This window comes from Triticum dicoccoides, chromosome 3B, assembly GCF_002162155.2.
Source record: "Triticum dicoccoides isolate Atlit2015 ecotype Zavitan chromosome 3B, WEW_v2.0, whole genome shotgun sequence".
Classification (NCBI taxonomy): Eukaryota; Viridiplantae; Streptophyta; class Magnoliopsida; order Poales; family Poaceae; genus Triticum; species Triticum dicoccoides.
The window spans coordinates 378,913,999-378,928,693 of record NC_041385.1 but is presented as its reverse complement, the minus strand read 5'-3'; positions in this window follow the sequence as shown (position 1 = coordinate 378,928,693).

Genomic DNA, 14,695 nt, shown 5'->3' with positions numbered 1-14,695 from the left:
TGCTCTATTTATGATGCAAATTTATATTTGATATTTAATCAACAACATCTTCATATAGTATACAAAACTCTCATGCAGGCAAGCAATTCGGGTGGCAATCTCGAGTCATGGATGCCAACAAATAAAAAAGAAAAAAAATATAGAGCGGTATGTATGAACGACCAGTGAAGAAAAACAGAAAAAGCATCATGAAGCGTATGAACCAAACAAAAGAATTAAACATTCAACCCAGTTGCCAAAAAATTCACTATTCAAGATATCTTCCGACATTCCGATAAATCGGCCGATTTATCGCTTACCGGTGTCTGACCAATAAGATAAATGGGCTGATAAATTAGCCGATATGGCGATAAATTGTAGCGACCACAGTCCCAATGGATCAAAGTCTCTGTGCTTAAGTGTCAGCCCTGGATTGGTATGCTGACACACACAGTACTCGAGGAATTATAACAGAGTTTCAATCACACACTTATTACATCGAGGTCCTCACAAAGAGTATTTATTACAAAAATAACATGGCTGAAGGCCATCTAAGCAAAATAACTACGGAAGCTTCGAAGATAAATGAGTCCATCAAACTCCAACGACATAGCTGAGTGCATGACAATGACCTATCGCACCTTATTCTTCATCAGTAAAGTCTAGAACATGAGGCGTTGTAGCCGTGTAGGTCAGCACATGGAATATGCTGGCAGAGTTACACTATAGAGCAAATAAATGCAAGAAACTATATCTACATGCATATTAGGCTGGTGGAGGCTCTAAGTTTAATTTTGCATAAAGCTAATTTTTTCCTACAACAAAGGAATAGATTTTATTTACTACAAAGTTTATGCCAATATTGAGAAGGTTCCTCCAACTAAATTCCCAAAATTAACCAAGTATCATAATTAAGCCCAATACATTAATTAAAGAGTGATGAGGTCAACATAAATATCCACTTCTAGATACTCAAATTGTCCATAAATGGGGACACGGCTAATCATGATTAGTTTGTACACTCTGCAGAGGTTGCGCACTTTTCCCCACAAGTCTCGGCCGCATCCATGATCGGAAGATCGAGAAATAATCTTTCTAAAGCATTAACTCTCTACTCTGGGTAGACCGGTACACCTACTTTCCCCTACATCTCGTAGTCTACCTCTTCAAGAGCTCACACAACTTACTCAACTATGCCAGAGCCCATAATGGCTTGTGGCTGCACACTAAAGTTCTAGGCATGAAATATCATATGATCCCTTTGAGCCTGGGTGGCGAACCGAGGGAAAATCACACGAGTACTCCGGGATTCCCATGTAAAAGCACTGGTTTCTACAGGTTCCCCAACCAATCCACCCAGATGTGTATTAAAGTTGCCACCTTATTGTTGTCCAAAACTATTATCTCTCACAACTTTCATGAATCATGAACCAGTCCCCATCTACGAGCATGGCTAAGAAATATAAGAGCATAACATATATTCCTGGGGTGATCAAAGGTAATAGGTTCCTACCTCAAGTACTACAACCAAATCCACATGTTCCCAATCCTACTCATGCAAAACATTGAGGGGTAAAACTAATGCATAGTAAAAACTGGGTATGGAAAAGTATGATCAAAGTGTAACTTGTCTTGTTGACGATTGGAAAACTCTAGAGATTCGTAGTAACAATAGCATACATAAGCACTAAAGCAAACGATGCAAAGAGAAAATAAAGAAAAAATCCAAAGAACTCGAAAACAAGTAAATAACTAATCTAAACAGAAAACAGATTTTAACAACACTATATTTATGTGGATTAGATCTTAACAAAAGGTACATGTGATTAGCTACGATTTGCAAAAAGAATCAACTCAAACGGAACTAGAAACTCAAGATACAGACAAAACAAGATCAAATTCAAATCTGAACTAAACTCAAATTTTAAATTATCAAAAACATGTTCAAGTTGGTTTACTGGATAGACGGGATTGCTCTAAAAAATTTGGCGTTGGTTTCGCTGAATTTGGACAAACGAGCAAAAACTTACGAGGGTTCAAAGATCAGGGGCTAAACTATGAAGAAAATATTTACGGATGGGTCCCTGGCCGAAAACTAAAAGAGAAAAGAAAAAACTACAAAACGAACATGAACCTAATCTAATGAATCTGTTCACTACTGAATCTGAATGAATGAACGTTCGTTAAATAAACTAACTAAAACAATAAACCAGATCTAAAAGAAAAATTGAAAATACCAGATCAGACCGGGTCGGTTTTATACCGGTTCATGCGGTTCGGGCGGCGGTAGCGAGTTCGACGGTGACGGCGGCTTCAGGCGAGGTGGCGAGGTGGCGGCGGGGTGCGGCGACGGCGCTGCGGGTGTGGGCGGAGACGGCGGCGGGGGCGCGGCGGCTAAGGCGACGGCGGCGACTAGTGACGGCGGTGGCGCGGCTTGCGGCGCTGCAACGGTAGTGATGTGCGGCGCCGCGGCTTAAAACGAGGAGGAAGGGGTCGGGGTGCTCGCTATTTAAAGGAGGCCGGGGGTGCTTCTTGCGGGAGGGGGTGAGGGCGAGGCGGCGGTGGATCCCGTGGCGGCGGGGGACTCCGGCGGGAGTCCGGCTCGGAGACGACGCGTCGGCGGCCTGGGCTGGCTGGGCTGGGCGCGGCCCAGTTCGGTCGGCCAAACTTGTTTTAAGAAAAACAATTTTTCCAGAGACAAAAACACACTAAGGAAATATAAATAATATCCTAAAAATTCTAGAAAAAATCACGTAGTAATATGTCCTTATTATTGACCTAGTGAACATTTTTATGGGCCTAAATGCCTAAACTAAAAACAAACATTACAGTACTAATTACTCTGCTAACTAATAAATAAACTAGAGAATAAAATCAAATAAACTCTCCAAATATTCAAAATTCAATTTTCAATATTTCTTTGCTGATTTTGAAGAAATCATTTTATCTTCTCTCTTTATTTGAAAATAATTGGAAAAGAATTTTGAAAAAACAATTTGATCCAATTTACCAAATTTTGATAAATCAAAATTGGATTTTTTTTAATCCTCCAACTCTCTCAAATTGGTCCTTGAGTTGCTTAAGGCCTCTTGGATCAAAATGCAACTAAAACAAAGCAACAAAATGCATAAATCATGTATGCATATGAATGATCTATGAATAACATCCAAATTGAAAATTGGGATGTTACAAACCTACCCCCCTTAAGATGAATCTCGCCCTCGAGATTCAGGTTGGTCAGCAAAAAGGTGTGGGTGGTCCTTGCGGAGGTCCTCTTCTCGCTCCTAGGTAGCTTCCTCCTTGGTATGGTGGCTCCACTGAACTTTGCAAAACTTGATGACTCTGTTGCGAGTAACTCGGCTGGAAAACTTGAGAATCATAACGGGGTTCTCTTCATAGTTATGATCGCTCTCCAACTGAATCGCTTCTAGTGGCATTGTATCTCTCAGAGGAATGTCAGCCATCTCTGCATGGCACTTCTTCAACTGGGAAACGTGAAACACATCATGAACTCCTGAAAACCTTCGGGTAATTTCAACTTGTAGGCAACTTCTCCCATACATTCCAAGACTCTGTATGGTCCCACAAATCATGGTGCTAGCTTTCCCTTGACTCCAAATCGCTTAACTCCTCGAAGTGGGGACACTCGAAGATATGTTTTGTCTCTGACTTTATAGGCTACCTCCTTACGTTTAGTATATGCATAGCTCTTCTGCCTGGACTGGTCTATCTTGAGTCTATCTCGAATCAACTTAACCTTCTCCTCAGAATCTCTGATTAAATCTGGTATGAACAACTGTCGATCTCCAACTTCATCCCGTGACAATGGTCTCTTGCACCTCCTTCCGTACAAAGCTTCGAAAGGGGCCATCTTCAAATTGGCTTGATAACTGTTGTTATAGGAGAACTCTGCATAGGGTAACTTATCATCCCAACTAGATCCATAATCTAGCGCACAAGCTCTCAACATGTCCTCCAGAATCTGATTGACTCTCTCGGTCTGTCCATCTATCTGCGGATGAAAGGATGTACTGAACTCTAGCATGGTACCCAAAGTTTCGTGCAACTGATTCCAAAACTTTGAAGTAAACTGCGTTCCTCTATCTGATACGATGGTCCTCGGAACTCCATGCAGACATACGATCCTGGGCATGTTATATCTTCGCCAACTTAGCACTCGTATAGGTTGTCTTCACAGGGATGAAAATGTGCTACCTTGGTCAGGCGGTCAACTACAACCCAGATAGAGTCATAGCCTGAATGAGTCCTGGGTAATCCGGTGATGAAATCCATGCCAAGTTTATCCCACTTCCATTTGGGTATCAGCAAAGGCTGAAGTAACCCTGCTGGTTTTTGATGCTCTGCCTTAACTCTCTGACATACGTCGCATTCTGCTACATACTCTGCAATATCCTTCTTCATTCCTGTCCACCAGAAACTCTCCTTCAAATCCAGATACATCTTGGTGTTGCCTGGGTGAATTGATTAAGGTGAATCATGAGCATCCTGAAGAATTAACTTCCTAATCTCAGGGTCATTAGGCACATATATACGATCCTCAAACCATAAAGTTTCGTGCTCATCCTCACGAAAACCTTTAGCCTTGCCTTTACTCATCCTTTCTTATATCTTTGCAATCTCCTTGTCCGTCTTCTGGGCTTCTCGGATCTTTCCCAGCAAAGTGGACTGAATTTCCAGGGCCAAAACATAACCTCCCGGAACTATCTCCAAGCGAAGTTCTCGAAGGTCGTCAGCTAACTCCTGAGTTAATCCTCCGAATATGAGTGTGTTAACATAACTCTTACAGCTCAAGGCATCTGCTATGACATTGGTCTTTCCTGGATGATAATGCAATCTCATGTCATAATCCTTTATGAGCTCCAACCATCTCCTCTGCCTGAGGTTCAACTCCTTCTGCGTGAAGATGTACTTCAAACTCTTATGATCCGTGTAAACATCGCAACGGTTATCAATGAGAAAGTTTCTCCATGTCTTGAGCGCATGCACTACGACTGCTGACTCCAAATCATGCGTGTCATAGTTCAACTCATGAGGTCGTAGCTGTCGTGGGGCATATGAAACAACTCTTCCTTCCTGCATAAGAACACCTCCAAGTCCTTGACAAGAAGCATCACAATAAACTTGGAAATCCTTGCGTATGTTCAGAAGAATCAACACTGGGCTATAACCAAACGTTTCTTCAACTCCTAAAAATCGGCCTCACAATCCTCAGTCCATTTAAACTTGGTGTCCTTCTTCAATAACTTCGTCATGGGCTTCACGATCTTGGAAAAAATCTCAATAACCTTCTAGTCCAAGAAAACTTTGGATCTCTCCAACTGAGGTGGGTGCCAACCACTCGGTGACATATGCAACCTTGGTAGGGTCTACTGCTATTCCTTCTCCTGATATAACATGTCCGAGAAATCCAACTTCCTTCAACCAAAACTCACATTTGATGAACTTGGCATACAACTGATGTTCCCTGAGCTTCTCAAGAACAAAGCGCAAATGTTCCTTCTGTTCTTCTTCATTCCTCGAGTAGACCAATATATCATCAATGAACACCACGACGAACTTGTCCAAGAACTCCATGAACACCTTGTTCATCATACTCATAAAATAGGCAGGGGCATTAGTCAAACCAAATGACATAACCATATACTCATATAGCCCATACCTCGTGGTAAAAGTTGTCTTAAGTATATCCTGCTCTCAGATCTTCAGCTGGTGATATCCTGATCGAAGATCGATCTTGGAGAAAATTTAGCTCCCTGCAGCTCGTCAAACAAATCATTGATCATTGGCAGAGGGTATTTGTTCTTGATCGTCACCTCATTCAGTGCATGATAATCAACAACCATCCTCAAAGATCCATCCTTCTTCTCAACTAGAAGCACATGGGCTCCCCACGGTGATGAGCTTGGTCGAACATAACCTTTATCCAATAGCTCCTTAATCTTCTTTTTAGTTTCCTCCAGATCATTTGCGAGCATCTGGTACGGTCTCTTGGATATTGGTCCGGTGCTTGGCAACAACTCGGTCAAAAACTCTATGTCTCGGTCTGGTGGCATGCCTGGTAACTCCTCCAGAAATATATCGGGGTAATCCTTCACAACAGGTACTTCCTCCTAGACAATTCCTAGAAGGGAATTCACATGAGTCCTCCTTGGCGCATGCCTAGACACATACTTGATCCTTTTTCCCTTTGGGCTGGTGAGAAGAATTGATATACTCACACAATCGATGTTTCCCTCAAACTTGGATAACCAATCCATGCCTAGGATCACATCCAATCCTTGTGACTCCAGGACAATAAGGTCGGTGGGGAAAACATGTCTACCTATGGTTATTGGCAACTGATAACATCCCCAACTAGCCATATACTCTGCTCCTGGGGAACTCACTAACATAGGTGACTTAAGGGCTACGGTTGGGAACTTAAACTTGTCCACAAATCCCCTTGATATGAATGAATGAGATGCACCAATGTCAAAAAGAATAGGGGTTGTAAATGCATTAATCAAAAACTTACCGACAACTACGTCAGGCTGCTCCTCAATCTCCTCCACACTGACGTGGTTCACCTGGCCTCTTGTGAAGGAGTTGGGCTTCTTTCCAGAACTTCCATTGCCATTTCCATTCTTTGCTTCAGAACATTCAGTGGCGTAGTGTCCGGTCTTCCCGCACTTGAAACAAGTAATGTGACGCAGATCCTCCTTGGCGGGTGTCGCGCGGTTGGAACGGCTCTGACTGTTGCTTCCTCCATTTCCATTACCATTCTTAGGGCCACTGTGGTTGTGTGAACTGCCTCCATTGTGCGAATGTCCTCCATGTTTATGATGAGTATGTCCTCTCGAGTACGGGGAATAGCGAGGCTTCTGGTGAGCTCCAGAATTATACTTCCCCTGTCCATACTTCCTCTTGCGACTATCTATCTGTTGCTTCTTGCCTTCAATCATGAGGGCCCTGTCTACTAGATCCTGGTAGTTGTTGAAGTTTGCCACCATCAACTTCATACTCAGCTCATCATTGAGTCCCTCAAGAAACTTCTCCTGCTTTGCGGCAACTGTGTCCACATCATCTGGGGCATAGCGTGCTAACTTGTTGAACTCATCCACATACTGCCCCACTGTACGACTTCCTTGGCGTAAGTTGAACTCATGCTTCTTCAAACTCATGGCTCTAGCTGAAACATGTGCGGTGCGGAAGGCCTGTTGAAACTGATCCCATGTAACTGTAGCAATGGGGTAACTGGTGGTGAAATTCTCCCACCAAGAGGTTGCGGGTCCATCAAGGTAATGTGCGGCAAAGCGCACTCTCTCCGCATCTGAAAGGATCAACAAGAGGTGTCTAGAGGGGGGTGAATAGACCCTCAACACACAAAGTTGGCAGTTTTTAAGTTTTTCAAGTTGAGGTGGAATTTAGGCACAAGTTTAACCATTCACAATACATATCAAGCAAGCATGCAAAGAGTATATGAGCAGCGGAAAGTAAAGCATGCAACTTGCAAGAAAGTAAAGGGATGGGATTGGAGTATGCAAACGCAATTGGAGACACGGAGATTTTTGGTGTGGTTCCGATAGGTGGTGCTATCGTACATCCACGTTGATGGAGACTTCAACACACGAAGGGTAACGGTTGCGCGAGTCCATGGAGGGCTCCACTCACGAAGGGTCCACGAAGAAGCAACCTTGTCTATCCCACCATGGCCATCGCCCATGAAGGACTTGCCTCACTAGGGTAGATCTTCACGAAGTAGGCGATCTCCTTGCCCGTACAAACTCCTTGGTTCAACTCCACAATCTTGACGGAGGCTCCCAAGTGACACCTAACCAATCTAGGAGACACCACTCTCCAAAAGGTAATAGATGGTGTGTTGTTGATGAACTCCTTTCTCTTGTGCTTCAAATGATAGTCTCCCCAACACTCAACTCTCTCTCATAGGATTGGATTTGGTGGAAAGATGATTTGAGAGGAAAGCAACTTGGAGAAGGCTAGAGATCAAGAGTCATATGGTTGGATTGGAATAACTTGGCCTCAGCACACGAGTAGGTGGTTCTCTCTCAGAAAATGAATGCTGGAAGTGTAGGCATGTTCTGATGGCTTTCCTCACGAATGAGGAGTGGGTGGAGGGGTATATATAGCCTCCACACAAAATCTAACCGTTACACAAAATTCACCAAACTCGGTGGGACCGAATCATAAAACTTGGTCAGACCGATTTAGTTCATAATGTGACCGTTAGGCATTTTGGTGGGACCGATATGATCAACTCGGTGGGACCAATGTGCAAGGCTTAGGGTAAAACCTCTTCTCAGTTTGACCGATTACACAAACTCGGTGAGACCGATTTTGGTAATAAGCAAAACAGAGAGTTTGTCAAACAAACTCGGTGGGACCGATCGCATAATTTTGGTGAGACCAAAATTACTGCAATGCACAATAGAGAGATTGCAAGCCCATCTCTGTCAGGACCCCGATCCTAAGTCACACCGATCTAGCATGTAACACCTCATATCACTTTGCGGCCTCACGCACGGTATTCCCACGGGTGTCTCCTTACCATGCTTGGGACCGTTTGCGCCTTTTGGCACACGTATATGATAGTGTTGCTAGCATCCATATGACAAAGAACCCGGGCTGACATGGCTAGTCGTGAACCCAAAGTGGCACTAACTTACAGGGACAGGCATACATGACCCAGCATCAAACGTGTCGGTCATCAGCTAGTGAATCCGGGCTATAGCAGCTGGGCTAGCAGGACTCCAGTAGACACCGCGTGACATTTCCCTGAAGGGACAGACACAAGAACGAAGAAGGACACATGCCGGCCAGCCTAAGTGTTCTGGAGCAGTAGCAAGCTACTAGGGCTCAGTGGAAGCACTAGGAGACATTTCCCGGTAAGAGAGGCTACTAAGGATAAACAACTAGATAGTCAGATCCCACACATAGCAATACACATTACACGTATGCATAACATGCAAGTATGTGCTGTACAACATGGCATCACAACATAACTCAACAACTCATATAGATAAAGGCTCAGAAGAGCCATCATAGCATTTATTACAAACAGGGGTCACATGACCCAACATTCAGAGCAGACAAGCAACAAGCGGAAGCATTACATGTCTGAGTACAGACACCTACAAATGAAAAAGGCTGAAGAGCCTAACTTTCTACAACATCCTATCAAGATCGTAGTTGAGGTACAAGCTACTCGTCGAAGTCCATGAGAGTACTAGTAAGATCGAAGTCTCTGCTGCAAAAACATAAATAAAGCAACATGAGTACAAAGGTACTCAGCAAGACTTACATCAGATCCTAGCATACATGCATTTGTATCAAGAGGATAATGTGGGGTTTAGTTGCAGCAAGCCAGCTTTGACTCAGTGGCTATCCTGTTCTACGACTACGAGAAACTTCTTTGAGGTGAGATGGCGCACACGAGTCCACTAATCACCACACAATACACTACTATGGATTCATTCCCGTCTCCCTTCGAGAAGGCCATCCATAGCACTCACACTTGTCTTGAGCATTTTAGGGTATCCACTTCAAGTTGTCTATGTACCACGTAAGCATCCAAGAAGTCCATAACCGCGGACCCGGCTATTCGAATAGATCATGTTAACCCTACAGGGGTGTACTTCTTCACACACGCTCTGGCCACTTACCGCCATCTACACGTCATGTATCTCAGCAACCTTCAAGCAGAAGCCTGGCGAGGGTGTCGGCCACGACCTGACTAACCACACAAGACTCTAGTCCAGGTTTATCGCCTATTCGGGTTCCATCCGCAAGGAGATTCGATCGGGGTGTCGCTCACGGCCCCAAACGATGTGTGCAGGGTTCCCGAGCCCACCATCCGGGTGCCACTCTGTACAACAGGCCACGTGTGCCTAGTCTGTCCCAAGCCCACCCTACCAGGTGCCACTTGGTAGAAAAATAGCACTACCTACAAACACCAAAAACTAGTTGCGACTCATGGACGGAGATCAAGTTGGTTAATAAGTCGAGAGGGGTCGAGTTACCAGAACCCAAGGTGTGGTAGTATCGAGTCATTGGACAACATACATAGAACTCAGTGCTTAAGGACGGTTCAAGTGAGACAACCCACCATGTACTCCTACATGGCCTCTCACCGCTACCTTTACCAAATCGTGTTCACACACTTCACTCTTAGCATCAGAACATAGAACTGCACTCCAATTCATTCCCAATGAATCAGACCTGGCACAACTCTAAGCAATAGCAGGCATGGCATGGTAGGAACACAACATGGCTCAATCAACTCCTGTACATGCTAGTGGGTTTCAACTATTTACTGTGGCAATGACAGGTCATGCAGAGGAATGCGTTCAACTACCGCAGCACAAAGTAGTAGATGAATCGTTGTTGTCCTAATGCAATAACTGAGAGCAGGAGCGAGAGAGTAGGATTGTATCAGAATGAACAAGGGGGTTTGCTTTCCTGGTAGATCAAAAGAGGGGGCACTACTCCTCAGACAGGTACTCTGGAACGGTCTCCGGAGCAGGACCTATCGACAAGGAACGGTGTCGGCAATCAATACACAAGCATATGCAACAATATGATGCATGAACATGGCATGTAGATGTGATGTTGTTTGAGCTAATGCAACTAGCATTCATTTGGTTGAACTTCATTTGAACCAAGTTAATGAAACTCCAAATTAACTCTTTATAAATGCCATTTACACGTTTTCACCTATAGAGTAGGTATAAGTTGGTTTGTGATGCATGAAACTAGTACAGATGGAAAGGTTGAATTTTCCTGATAATTTTTCATATATAACTTATTTTAATCTGAGCTACGGTTGAATTTCTATGATTTTTTTGAAGTTTAAAGCATTTTCTGGAATTTCCTGAGTTAAAATAATTCCATAAATCATTATTGCGTCAGCTTGAGGTCAGCACTGCGTCAGCAGTCAACCTGGGTCAAACCTAACGTGTGGGGCCACACGTTAGTGACACAGTGGTTAAGCCCGGGTCAAACCCGCACTAACCAGGGTTTGACTTGGCCCTGGGGCCCACGGTCAGCGGTTAGTGGGGTGGTTTAGGCTGCGGGATTAGGCGCTAATGACAGCCACATCGGCCTCGCCGGAGTTCGGCCGGCGACGACCTCAAGCCGTGGCGGTTCTTCGCCGGAGTCGCTGTTCCGGCGTCCAGACGACACAGGGAGAGGAGCTACGGGGAGCTGGCGGAGTGCTGCATCCAACGATGCACGGGGTTTCGCCGGAGGTGGCCCAGAACGACGGCGGCGATGACGAGTGCGGTAGCCGGAGTTCGGCCATCGGGGTTTTGATGTTGCGGGGCACGGGGGAGGCTGCGAGCGGGTCCGCGTGACTCGCCAGAGTGCAGCGAGTGCAACAGCGAGCTCGGCTGCGGGCTGCGGCGGCTGTGGCCACGACGGCAAGGAGCCGCGGCGGCGATGGCTTCGGCCATGGTGGAAACAACGGCTACGACACGGGAACGAGGGGGAGAAGAGAGGGAAAACAGGGAGATGCTCACGGCGGACTCGACGGGCTTGTCGGCGAGCTCGGGGACGCGCTGAAGACGGCGGGGCGGTGAAGACAATCTCCGACGACCGTAGATGAAGACAGCGGTGAGGCGGCTCTCCAGGGCCTCCTGAGGCGCGTGGCTTGACGGGGAGGTAGCCGGCGATGTGGCGGAGCTTCTGGGCGCCGCGGTAGGGCGAGGGGTGGCCGGTGGCCACGGCGGCGAGCAGTGGCGGCGAAGGCTCGTTCGGTGGTGCTCGCGAGAGAGAGAAAGGGGAGGGGATGAGCACGGCTGAGAGCGAGGGGAGCCGACGGGGTTGCGTGGCGACGCTGCAGGGAGTCGCGGAGCAAGCAGGGAGGCAGGAGGTGGCCAGGCGCGTGGCCGCGTGCGGTGAGCGCGTGCTCGGCGTCCTCCTGGCGCGGTGGAGACGACGACTGGCAGTGCCAGTCGGCTGGGCCGGCCTGTTGGGTCGCTGGGCTACACAGTGCCCGGCTGCACAGGTAAGGGGCCCAGGTAAGATCCACTTTATTTCTATTTCTGTTTTTCTAATTCTGACATTTGTTTTGATTTAGTTTTAAACACTAAATCATTTTATTTACTTCTGTCAATTTTTGCAGGGACCTAAGGGATTAATCCAAAGCCCCTCACCAAAATTCAGAATTTTTGGACATATAAAATATATAACATATATATATCCAATGCAAATAATTATTGCATTAATTCCAAATGCCCAAAATAAATACTTATGAGCTCCTAAAAACATTGGTTTGATTTTTTATCTCTATCCAATATTTTCAGAGAGCAACATGAGCATTTTCTTGGACCCTTTTGGAGCAATTTTTATTTGGGTCATTTCCAGAAATGATTTCTGAGGGTTTCACAAATCCTCATTTCAAATTTAAATGAAATTTAAACATGATGCACACATGACTAGCTAGCCTTGAGCATACCAGAACTAGGGATGTGACAACTCGCCCCCACTTGAAAGAATCTCGTCCCGAGATTCAGGGGTCGATGGAAAGAAGGTGGGGTACTCAAGTCAAAGACGATCTTCTCGCTCCCAGGTAGCTTCTCTCTCGGAATGATGAGACCACCGAACCTTGAGAAACTTGATGTTATGACGTCGAGTGACACACTCTGCTTGATCAAAAATGCAAACTGGATACTCTCGATATGTGAGGTTATCTTGGAGATCAAGCATTTCGTGGTCCACTCCACAGATAGGATCCGAGAAGCAACGCCTGAGTTGAGAGACGTGGAAGACATCATCCACTCTGGAAAGATGTGGGGGTAGTTCCAACTGGTAGGCAACCTCTCCTCGTTTAGCGAGAATGCGAAAAGGACCAATGTAACGAGGAGCCACCTTGCCCTTGATACCGAAACGATGGGTACCCTTCAAAGGAGTAACCCAAAGGTAAGCTTTGTCGCCAACTTCATAAGTCATATCCTTATGATGACAATCATACTGACTCTTTTGACGAGACTGGGCTGTTTTCAAATTCTCAAGAATGATGCGAACTTGCTCTTCTGCCTCTTGGATCATGTCCGGTCCAAAGAATTGTCTTTCACCGGTTTCTGACCAGTTCAAAGGTGTTCGACATCTTCGTCAATAGAGAATCTCAAAAGGAGCTTTCTTGAGACTGGATTGATAGCTATTGTTATAAGCAAACTCGGCAAAAGGAAGACATTTCTCCCAATCCATACCGAATGAGATAACACAAGCTCTAAGCATGTCTTCGAGAATTTGGTTGACCCTTTCCACCTGACCACTCGACTGAGGGTGGAAAGCGGTACTGAAGGAAAGATGGGTTCCCATGGCAGTCTGGAAACTCTCCCAGAAATGAGAAGTGAAAAAACTACCATGGTTTGAATTGATCTCTAGTGGAACACCATGAAGTGACACTATTCGAGAAATATATAAGTCAGCGAGCTGACTAGCGGTGATGCTCTCTCGAACAGGAAGGAAATGAGCCACTTTGGAGAGACGATCAATGACTACGAATATAGCATTATTCCCTCTCTTGGTCCTGGGAAAGCCGGTGATGAAGTCCATACCAACTTTATCCCATTTCCACTAAGGAATGGCTAAAGGCTGAAGGGTGCCAGCAGGTCTCTGATGCTCTGCCTTAATGCGACGACAAACATCACAGTTAGAAATAAACTAAGCAATTTCTCTCTTCATCCTAGTCCACCAGAACCTCTGGCGTAGGTCCTGATACATCTTAGTACTACCGGGATGAATCGTGAGAGGAGATTCATGCGCCTCCTTAAGAATCAGTTGTCGAAGATGCTGCTTCTTGGGGACCACCAGGCGGTTCCCAAAGAAAACGACACCTCGATCATCTATAGAGAAACTACCAGCAATACCCTTGGCAATGTTTCTCTTGATCCGGGTAATCCCTGTATCATGCTTTTGGGCTTCTATGATATGATCCACAAGAGTAGGTTTCGCCACCAAGGTAAAAAAGAATCCGTGAGGAGCAATGTGAAGGTTAAGCTTATAGAATTCCTCTTGGATAAGTGGTTGACCCTGCTGCAACATGAGATTGTTGCAATAGGATTTACGGCTTAGCGCATCAGCCATGACATTAGCTTTTCCTGGAGTGTAGGTAATCCCTAAGTTGTAATCTGAGATCAACTCCAACCAACGTCTTTGCCTAAGGTTCAAATCTGGTTGGGTGAAGATATACTTGAGACTCTGGTGGTCGGTGTAGATCTCGCAACGTTTACCAAGGAGGTAATGTCGCCAGCTCTTGAGTGCATAGACTATGGCTGCAAGCTCTAGATCATGTGTAGGATAATTCTCCTCATGTGGATCAATTGTCGAGATGCATAGGCAATCACATGACGATCCTGCATAAGAGTGCAACCTAGTCCCTGTTGTGAGGCGTCACAATAGATAACAAAGTCCTTAGTGAAATTCGGTGGCACAAGTATGGGATCAGAAGTCAGGCGTCTTTTCAGTTCCTAAAAACTGTACTCGCACTATGGGGACCACTCAAACTTTTTATCTTTCTTGAGAAGTTTCGTGAGAGGTTTGGCTACTTTGGAGAAGTTTTCAACAGAGCGACGATAATAGCTGGCTAGACCAAGGAAACTCCTAACTTGTTTAACTGTTTCAGGTGGAGTCCAATCAAGAACGGCCTTAACTCTCTTGGGATTGACAGCAATGCCCTTACCAGAGATCACGTGGC